The following is an 11,476-nucleotide window of genomic DNA, read 5'->3' on the forward strand; positions in this document are numbered from 1 at the left end:
AAAATAAAACAAGAGAAAAAAGAAAAGTGGCAGACCCTGATAAAAGCATTGGACGAAGATATATGGGGCGATGCGTACAAGATCACTATGAAGACGCTGAAAATAATCGCCCCATATAGACTCGACGAAGACCAGCGGATGGAATCAGCTGAGCTCCTCTTTCCTACCAAGGATCATCAAAATTTCATTAAGATATTTCCAACGATGGTAGAGGAGTTCACGGAAGAGGAAGTTAGAATAGCTGGTCAGGAGATGAAGACAGGGAAAGCTCCCGGCCCTGACGGGCTGCCACCAGAGGCAATAAAAATAATAGCAACGGAGAAACCAGGTTTGATCAGAAGAATATACAACGACCTACTGCAGAAGCAAGAGTTTCCCAGGGACTTAAAGGAAGCGAACTTAGTTCTACTCCTAAAGCCTGGGAAACCCCCCGATTCAGCAGCCTCTTATCGGCCAATATGCCTTCTGGACTGCCTTGGTAAGTTCTACGAAGGGCTTATCAAGAAGAGGCTGGAGGGCGTGTTGGAAGATCAAAGAGTGCTATCAAATCAACAATATGGATTTCGAAAAGGTAAATCGACAGTCGATGCCGCGACCTGGATAAGGGACGCGGCTAAAGCAAGTAAAAAAAGATGGGTGGTCCTTGTTCTGTTGGACATAAAAAATGCTTTTAATTCAGCAAACTGGGGTCACATAGTAGACCGAATAGTCGAATTTGGGGCTCCAGAGTATGTGTCCAACATAATAAAGGACTACCTATCTGAAAGAACCGTATGCATATCGAAGAAAAAGAAGAAAGAAATGACCGCGGGTGTACCCCAGGGGTCAGTCCTGGGACCCTTACTTTGGAATATACTATACAACGGGGTACTAGAAGTAAACAGGCAGAGAGGAGTGAGAGCGATTGCATACGCGGACGACCTAGCATTACTGGTCGAAGACGACATGAATAGGGGAATAATACAAAAAGTAAACGAAGCAATACAGAAGACCGCAGATTGGATAGAGAGAAATGATCTAAAGTTAGCAGTAGAGAAGACAGAATCCATTATCTTGAGGGGACCAAGAAAGAGAGATGATATAATATTTGGATATAAAGGCTCTGTAATAAGACCCCAAAAGACGGTTAAGTACCTCGGAATTATTTTCGACAAGCTTAAATTCGGACAACACGTACAAGAAGCATGTCGGAAGGCAGAAGAAAGGACCTCTATACTAAATAAATTTATGCCAAATATAGGGGGTCCTGGATCCCAGAAGAGAATAGTGATGGCACAATCCATCTTATCCATAGTTTTATACGGAGCCCCAGTGTGGCACGAGGTCCTTCGAATGAAAAAGTATAAAGACGTGCTTCTTATGACACAAAGGAAACCTCTGATCAGGGTGTGCAGCGCGTATAGAACCGTATCAACCATTGCCTTACAGGTGGTGGCTGGGTCTGTACCGGTGCACATCCTGGCCAGAGAAAGAGTCCGAATGTACCAGAGGGGCAACGGGGCAATAGGTTCAGGTCCACAAGAAAGGAAAAGAAGTCTAGAGATGTGGCAGAGGGAATGGGCAGCCGAAGTCGAGAAGGCGGCCTGGACGAGATCCCTGATTCCAGATGTGGTGAGGTGGTACGAGTGCCGGCATCGGCGCGTCGGCTACTATTTCACACAATTTTTGACGGGACATGGATCGTTCAGGAAGTTTACTCATCGTATAGAGAAAACCATGGACGATATATGCCCTGAGTGTGGAGTAGTGGATGACGCGCAGCATGTCGTCTTCATGTGCCCTGCATACCAGGCGGGACGTACCGAGCTGCAGCTGGGACTGGGATCCCCTCTAGGCGAGCCTCACGAGCTAATTGATAAAGCTATCAATAGCAAGAGAGACTTCGACCTGATCATTGCTTTTGTCACGAAGACAATTAAGCACAAAGAGGAGAAAGAGAGGCGACTGCAAGCGGGATGACCGTCTATTTATTTATTTTTTTAACGTTTTTATTTTTGTGTCGCAGATGGCAGCCAGTGGGGGGAGGATCTTTTACATCCAACCTGCGCTGTCTGTCTTATTTTAACTAATTTTTACTTATTTATTTATTTTATCTTGTTTTATCTTCTTATTTACTTCTTCAATCTTATTTATACAATATTTATCATTTTAAATCAATTTTATTACTCAAATGTGTTGCGTGTTGTAAGCGGTAGTCAGCAGGGGGAGGACCTTTTACATCTAACCCATGCTGACCGCCTTTGTATTGTTTTGTTTACTTTCTGTTTTGTCTTGTTTTAGTCTGTTTTTTGTTTTGTATCAGGTAGTGGGGGAGGATTTTTACACCCAACCTCACTGACTGCTTCCTTTTAACTTTAGAATGAATGGGTATGAGTGTGAGTGCGAATTGATGAAAGCACGAATGTTTGGAGTTGCTCGTAACTGTCGACTGGTATCCTTTTGCTAGTTCATGTTTGATTGGGGGCACCCCGGTCGCCCCACCCGCACATGGGCTGCACGGGACGGTCGTCTTCACCGACCGGTCTTTGTGCGGGGTGTGTGCGGGACGGGGCGGCTGGGTGGCCGCTTAATCTACGGAGTGCACGCAGAGGGTGCCCGGGGGAGTTATGAGTAAGGTCGACGGGTCAGACATGCTCGCCAAGAGCGGTTCCAGACCTGTCGGCTGTAGGAAGAGGAGGTGAGTTTAGTCGGTAGGCGGTTCGGCACGGTGAAGCGTGACGGATCGAATCCGACACACCTGGGACACCTTCCCAGACGGTCTTTTGAAGATTCTCACCTCCCAAAAAAAAAAAAAAAAAGATGGTTTTTCGCAAATAAATCAATAAGTAAGTATTTGATCGAAAAATTATTCTTAGCAAATATAAAGCTTATAAAACAGTAAAAAAAATTATGTATGTATGAAGTCTGGACACACAATAAAAACAGAGTTGGAGCTGATCAAAAGTTGGTTCTTATTGGTCAAATTCCAAATCAACTAGTTCAACGTAAAATATCCAAAAAATAACGCACTTTTCGGGGAAAACCCGCCACAAATTTTTTAAAGTTTTTAAAAAAAGTTTTATTTTTGCTATTTAAAAAGTATCTATTCTATCACCATCAGCATCAAAAGTAGACCGGGCAGTATCGTCGCCCCCGCTAGCGAAATTATTCCGATTCGATTTTTTTGCACAAACTTACTCAAAAAGAGGTCCTTATAACATATCCACAGGGTGCCGGGCGGTGCCTTGGTCGAAAAATTGGTTAAACAATTTTTTTTAAACAAATTCACAAAAATAATTTTTTCATTTCGAGCAATTTTTTTTAGATAACTTGTGTCATTCTGGGCAAAAAAAGGTCTCTTGCCATTTTTGTCTAAAATTGATTGTTGTCGAGTTATATGCGAATAAAACTTTGAAAAATGCGAAAATGGCCACTTTCAAGTCTTAATAACTCGATTAGAAGTTATTATTATATAATTAAAAAAGTGAGCAGATCAAGTTTCAAACCCCTGCTTCAAGGTCCTGAAGAGATTTTTGTCATTATTTTATTACAAAGCTGTTATTTTTAAATATTAATAATTAGCGCTATAGTCCCGGATTTATCGTCGCCCCGTTAGTGAAATTATTCCGATTCGATTTTTTTGCACAAAGTTACTCAAAAAGAGGTCCTTATAACATATTCACAAGGTGCCGTGGTCGAAAAATTGTTTAAGCAATTTTTTAAACAAATCCACAAAAATAATTTTTTCACTTTGAACAAATTTTTTTTAGATAATTTTGGACATTCTGAACAAAAAAGGTCTCTTGTCAATTTTCTCTAAAATTGATTGTTGTCGAGTTATACGCGATTTAATACCTGAAAAATGCGAAAATGGCCATATAACTCGACAACAATCAATTTTAGAGAAAAATCACAAAATACCTTTCTTGCTTAGAATAACCCAACTTATCTAAAAAAATCGTTCGTAATGAAAAAATTATTTTTGTGAATTTGTTTAAAAAATTGTTTAAGGTGATACAATAGCGATCAACAGGTAGCCAAAACGCGTTCCAAGATTGCGGCTGTAATTTTGAATATTTTTTCGAGATATTTGGTACACGTATCCGTAATATGATAAAGAATGGCGGTACAGAGCCCAATTTGAAAAATATATTAATATGGGAAAATTATTCTGTAATTAAACACAATATTAAAAAAACGAGCCTCTACCGCCATTAAGAAGAACAAAAACATACACTTTCTTCAAATAAACTTTTTTATCCGATGCCTAGATTTTGTGTCATTTTGGAACTACTAAAATTTTTTATTTCATTAGTCCAAAACAAAATTTAAATTTTTTAATTCGACAAAATATTTCCCCGCACAGGCTGTCGTCTCTATTAATTCGAGAACCAAGAGAGACAGCTCATTCACTGCCTTTCATTTTTTCTTAGAAAATACCCGATCTTTACACAAAGTACTTATAGGATAGTACGCCGTTATGAAATGATTGTAGGATGTTAAAATGACGAAGGATGGTTTATTCGGAAATCCGAATTGTATTTACTTTTATTATATTTAGTAGGTACCTATAATTCTGGTGATTCTTTTAAATCCTCTATTGTTAAGAGAATTTACACCTTTAGCCATACATTTACGATTTTCTAACGGAAATTAACAAGTTATTTTAAATACGCACCAATTATTGATGTTGAAAGGAGTTTTTCAAGTTATAAAAATATTTTATCTGATCAAAGAACATGTTTCCTCGTAAAGAATTTGGAAAAACACATTGTAGTGAATTATAATCGAAGATATATTTATAGTGATATTGTTGTTTTATTTTAAATAGGTAACTATTGGTAGCAGTTTTTGTAAAAACTGAATAAATTGCATATATAAAAAAAGATTTTATTTGAAAGATAATAAATAAGATTGCTAAATAAGACAGAAAATTTGTGGTTTCCAGAAATGCGCATTTTTTGAATTTTTGTGCATATCTTGCGCATATTTCGTAATTTTTTACCGCATATATATGCGCATATTTCATCAAAATTGATCGCATATAAATCCGCTCCCTAGTCATTGTATTCTATTGGCTGGTTCCAATGATTTGAGCCGCCGTACGACACGTTTGGACCAATGGGACTTATACCTACCACTCGGTATAAGTACAAAAAAGAAGTTTTTGTAAACCTTTGCACAACTCTGTAAATACTAAAGAAAAATCTAAAATATTAAAAAAAATAGTGGAACCCGTTAATGTGTTCTCGAAAAAATTAGCTATGAAAATAAGCATAATTTTCTATATCCATAAGTTTTGACGAGCACTTTAGCTTAAATGGGGAAAAGCGGTAAGCTTAGACCAAACACCAGTAGGAGGCATTCAATTAATTGAGGAAAAAATTAAATGGATAACAATATTCATTTCAGTTACAGAAAAGGCATTGCCCCGCTAGAATGGTTGAAATCACAATTAACAATTAATAGTCCTACAAAAAAGACAGGCGCTTGAAAGTGATAAGACCATTGAACAATAAGCCTGCGAGCTACCTTTTAAACACATTCTTAAAAATAATCCATAACACAATTAAAAAAAGGTTTGTTAAGAAATTCTTTTATAGACTTCAGAAATTCAACAACTTCTCCTGATTATGTTTAAAAAACGTACGGAATGCACTAAATGAAAAAAAAAAAGAAAAAGATTTATCATACCGTTATACTATAATATATTCTTACGTTGAATATTTGATGCTTCCCTTTAGAGTATAAAACGGACAATTGTGTTTTTCCCGTGAGCTGCCTTGTTTAGTCTTCTTTGTCGTTCTATTCGTTAAATCCTATCCTCTCAAGTCACAGCGTCAGAAAGCAGCGGGTATATGCAGTGAACGGGAGGCCTATGTCGAGCAGTCAACGTTGGGGCCCTTTCGCGTTTATCATATGTAGAGAAGTCGCTTGTCAAAAACTGGACGTATGTAATCGTATTCTATTTGTTAAATACTCTCACATAATATGTCATACAATGTGCGTTAATCCATTTTATTTCTACAATTTTAAAGTGTTATTACATGCCGTAATTTTCATATGTCTACACCCTATTATTCTGCCAGTTAAATCCCATCGTTTCAGACGCTGTACGTCACGATTGGACCAATAGAACCGTAAATACAAGACTAAGTCCCTTTTGACATGCTGCTGTAATTGATTTTCATACGTCATTGTATTATATTAGTCAACTCCAGTTATTTTAGGTGCTGTACGGCACGATTGGACCAATAGGAGCGAAGATACGTAAATAAGGCCCTTTTGACATATTGCTGTATTTGATTTTTCTGTATCATTGTATTCTGTTCATTAAACATTGATTAAACATTAAACATTAAAAATTGATGTTCATTAAACATTAAACATGTATTTGATTTTTCTGTGTCATTGTATTCTATTTGTCAAGTCCTATTATTTGAGATGCCGTACGTCACGATTAGTCTAATAGGACCGAAGATACGCGACTAAGGCCCTTTTGACATGCTGTTGTATTTGATTTTTCTCTCATTGTATTCTGTTTGTCAAATCCTATCATTTGAGGTGCTATACATCACGATTGGACCAACAGGACCGAAGATACATAACTAAGGCCCTTTTGACATGCTGCTTGTTTGATTTTTCTGTGTCATTGTCTTTTATGATGCCTAAGGCGTATCTCTGATATGCCCTATTTTTAAATAAAATATGATGCCAGAATGATTTCTTTATGAAAATAATATATACATTCTCAAATTGTCTATTTTTCGTTGCGAATAATATTGTATTCAACAGTGATGCCAAATTTCTGATGCCAAAATGATTGATAATGAAAGTGGGATATACGTTTTCATGTATATAACGGCAGCGACAAAACGGTAAAACACTGAACTAAATGTATATAATATTTTAACTGTACGATCATTTTGGCCTGAAACATTTTATGGAATAAACTTATATAACTTAGTAACAGGTAAACAAAGAAAGCTGATATATTAAAGTAACATCAAGGAATTAAATCTCTAACTACCGAGCTGATCAGACTTCTGGTAGCAAGTACAGGAATAAAGTTATTAAGGTAGTGTAAAGTGGCATCGATGTACAGATGCCACTTTGCAAGACGATGCCAAATCGATGGTAAATGCATAATGTATCGATGCCAAATTGATAGTAGGATGTATATATATATATATATATATATATATATATATATATATATATATATATATATATATATATATATATATATATATATATATATATATATATTTATGCACAGATATCAAAGTGAGGTCCTGACATTACGCGCACTTAGTGAGGACCGGTAGAAAACGTAGACATAATCGTTTCAACTCTTCATAGTGACCTTGACAAGTAAATAGCAATTAAAAAATGACGAGTATACACAAAAAAAATTACGTATATGTGCCCCGTATTGTTCAAGTATATTGCCACCCAAGTGAGGCCATTATACGCAGCTATTAAAGTGAGACTGTATATACTTTTTCGTTATGCGCACAAAGTGAGGACAACTTTACGTGTATATTTCCTTACAGCTCATCAAGTGAGGACCATACAGTGTTGTCGATAAATATGAGATTAATCGTTTCTACTGCCTTTTTCTGTATAACACAGTAAGAATTATTATTGTTTCGATGTTTCAGTCACTTGTAGTTATAAGAAGGATGTGGACTCTTTGTTCTTGCTCGTACTGTTTGTTAATTTTATAACATTTTAGTACATCAGCATTAAATCACGGTAGCCTTATCGGAGACTAGCGTTAATAAAGAAATAGTTTTATATTTTTTAATAATTTACGTTAAAGATGGATAGGAAAGCAAGAATTTTGAAAATAGCGTTAGTTGAGAACAATAATAATCAAAATGGAGGATACAGTGATAGTTCAGTTATGTGAAATGTATATTGAACTTAACATATAAATATAAAAGCCCGACTTTTGATCTAAGAGGAACACAGTTTTTACGGTACATACATATCTGTCATTTGTCAACCCCCTCCCTTCCATTTCCCCCACCCCTTATTTTTAAATAGGGAAGAGGGGCGTGTGCTAGCTCATTTGAAAGGATATTGAATTCTCTATCCAGTATTATTAACATTGACATAATTATCTATACAGAGTGTATTTTAGTATAGGTACTGTTGCCCCTGTCGATTTTCATTTTGAAACGACAATTTTCCAACCTTAATTTTAGTATACAAGATGATTTACTTAATTTAATTAAACTTAATGTACCTTTTTTACTGACTTAATTTTACAGTTATTCCACTAGATGGCAAATACAGTGAATATGTGCATATGTTTTATTTCGAATAATCATTTTAAAATAGTTTTAGTTTTCTATTTTCTCTGAAAATTGTTGCAAGCTTCTTGTTCTTATACTTAAAATCATGTCACTACAAATTTATACGAGACTACATATTAAGAGTATAGAAAGTATTATAATATATGACATACATGCTTTTTTCCATTTATTGAAGATATTTCACCTTATCCTGAAACAATGCAATGTGACCAAGTGTCCTCAACTAAAAAAATATATCCCACTATTTTGATATTAAATGTATAGTTTGTACTATAAACCGTATTGAAATAGATTGCAACATGTGTGTGTGGTTGGGATATTGACTGCGAAACCTAAGGCTTCATTCGCCTAATCATATTTACCTTTGATTCTTATAACAATAAATAAAATTGATTAACATTTTATATCAATATTATTAGTGTTTTTAAACAATATCAGTATGATAAAGTCAAGATAAACAATACTATAACAGAAAGCTTTGAGGTCAAACCAGGACTGCGACAGGGTGATCCATTATCGTCTATAATGTTTAGCATATTACTAGAAAAGGTTATACAGGAAGCAAACATTAATAGAACAGGTCTGATATACCACAAAAAACATCAGTGCTTGGCATTCGCAGACGATTTGGTAATCTTGGCTAGGAGCAAAATAGAACTTATAGAAACACTCATGAAACTCGAGGAGAGGGCAGCAACCAAAGGATTGTATATAAATGAAGCAAAAACAAAGTATATGGAATGGACAAATAAGCAATTCGTTCGGGGGCAATACATAACAATGACAACAGCGAAAGGAACACAGTATAAATTCGAAGAAGTTGGGAGATTTGAGTACTTAGGAACTGTCTTCACAAGAGATCCTAACTGTGAAGAAAAAATACAAAAGAGAATTATGTCGAGCAACCGCGCTATATTTGCTTTTAATGGGTTGTTAAGAAGTAAACATATATCACGAAGAGCAAAACTAAGAACTTACAAGACCGTAATAAGGCCGATAGTAACGTATGCTTCTGAAACATGGGTCACAACAAAAAAACATCAAGAGTTGTTATTAGTTTGGGAGAGGAAAATACTGCGCAAAATCTTCGGTGGGAAAAACTTAAATGGACAATGGGTAAGAAGAACAAATAAGGAACTAACTGAGCTCTATCAAGATCCTAACATACTAGCAGTAATTAAGGCGCAAAGACTTAGATGGTTGGGCCATGTGCAGAGGATGATTCCATCTAGAATTCCCAGAATGGTACTATCTAGTGCATTGGCAGGGAAAAGACGAAGAGGAAGACCGAGGTCACGATGGAGTAATGGAGTTAGAGAAGATATGAGAAGAATTAACTTAAGGAACTGGGAAACAAAAGCGACTGACAAAAGGGAGTGGAATAGAATAGTACATCAAGCCATGGGCCTACTAGGCTCGTAGTGCTTACATATTATAATATCAGTTTTCTAATATTATCCAGTTCCATATCCAGTTCCGAATCCAGTGGTTATATTTCTTCCGTATTGTTTAGTTTCGCTTCCAGTGATTGTATTTTTTTTCTTGTTTTTTTTTGAAATATTTATTTATTATTTTATTACTATATTTTTTTATTGTGCTCATAATAGATTGCAACATTGTCTACAGACATGAATGCAGTAACAATAAATAGAAAAATCGGAGATCCACACCCCGGATTTGAAATCGAAACCTCTGCTTTACGAATCCGAGATCCGAGGTCTACCCACTAGGTCACTAGGCTATCGCTCTTAGACAATATTTTTTCCTGAAACGGGGAACTTTTAAAGCCGGGTCTAGACTATGTAACAAAACATGCTAATAACAAAGTTGTACAACAAATTTGTTGTACAACTTTGTTATGTAACTTGTTATAATATAGCATGAGTATCCACACTATATAACAAAAAACAAAACAACAACATGCGCATAAATTTTGCAGCATTTTAGATGGATAGCTGGTAGGTTAGGTAGTATATAAAATTGCGTCATATAAGTATGGAGGATCTCTTCATAGCAACAGCAGCTTGTGTAATATTGTGGAGGCGACACCGGCGTGTTAAATTAATATTTTGGATGTGTCCTTCATTAGCAGCTCGAGCAAAATATAGGTAGTGGTACAGCTCTTTTAGCTGATCTGGAAAGAGATAACATAGACCCATCGACAGGAGACATTAAATGTGATGGCAGTTTTAAAAACTTCTTAAGAATAGAAAGCAGGAAAGACATTTCGAGATGCAATTCCAGTAAGAGAAAGATTAACAGTTATATTATTAGCAAAGTATATTTTTTAAACTTTTTACTCATTGTTTCAGAGAGGAAGTATAACATTTCTGTAAAATTTAATTCCTCAGTATTATCGTCTTCACCTGTTCATGATTGAGTGTCACTGTCTGTTTGAATTGGTGTAGCTGGAGAAGTAGCGGATGTAGGTGTAGTGGACGGAATAGAAAGGCTCAGATATATTGTATGATTGAGTGTTTGTTTGAGTAGCTGATGAAGCAGTCTGCATCTGTGTAGCGAATGAAGTGAATGTTACAGGTTTTATGTCTGAACACTCTGCTCTGTAGAGAATAGTATTTATGTCAAATTTAGAGTTGATTTGCACCGATTTGCTGTTAAGGTTCCGCGTACTGCTTTTCTTTTGTTGGCTTGAGTTATAGGCGTACGTGCATTAGTTTTAACTACAGTTTCTGTATCTATTTTCACTTCTATTTCAGTCTATTCATCGTGTTTTTTATTTGTTTTTTAAATCAATAAATGTAGCTCATCCCATAGCAATCCCATAATACTCGTTACTTACGAAATAGCTCAATTAAATGAGTAGTCAGTTCTTTCGACAATTTCATCGCGTAAATAACCCTACGTGACCAGAGTAAAGAAAAATCTAGCACAATCACTCCAGAATGAACAAGGCGATATGACTCCAACGGTTGCTGCTCGCGTAGGTACTATGCCAGAGAAATGTTTCAATAACATGTTTTTAGGTGTAGATCAGTCGCGGTGCGGTTTTATAACTTTCTTTGATGTTTACCGACATCTGTTGGATAACATAAAACATGCTATATAACCAGAAAAATGTTATACAACACTGTGTTTTAAAACTTGTTTATTTAAAATTTTGTAACAAGTTACAAAACTTTGTTATTTAACATGTTTTGTTACATAGTCTGGAC

Source organism: Diabrotica virgifera, chromosome 6 (assembly GCF_917563875.1).
Source record: "Diabrotica virgifera virgifera chromosome 6, PGI_DIABVI_V3a".
Lineage (NCBI taxonomy): Eukaryota > Metazoa > Arthropoda > Insecta > Coleoptera > Chrysomelidae > Diabrotica > Diabrotica virgifera.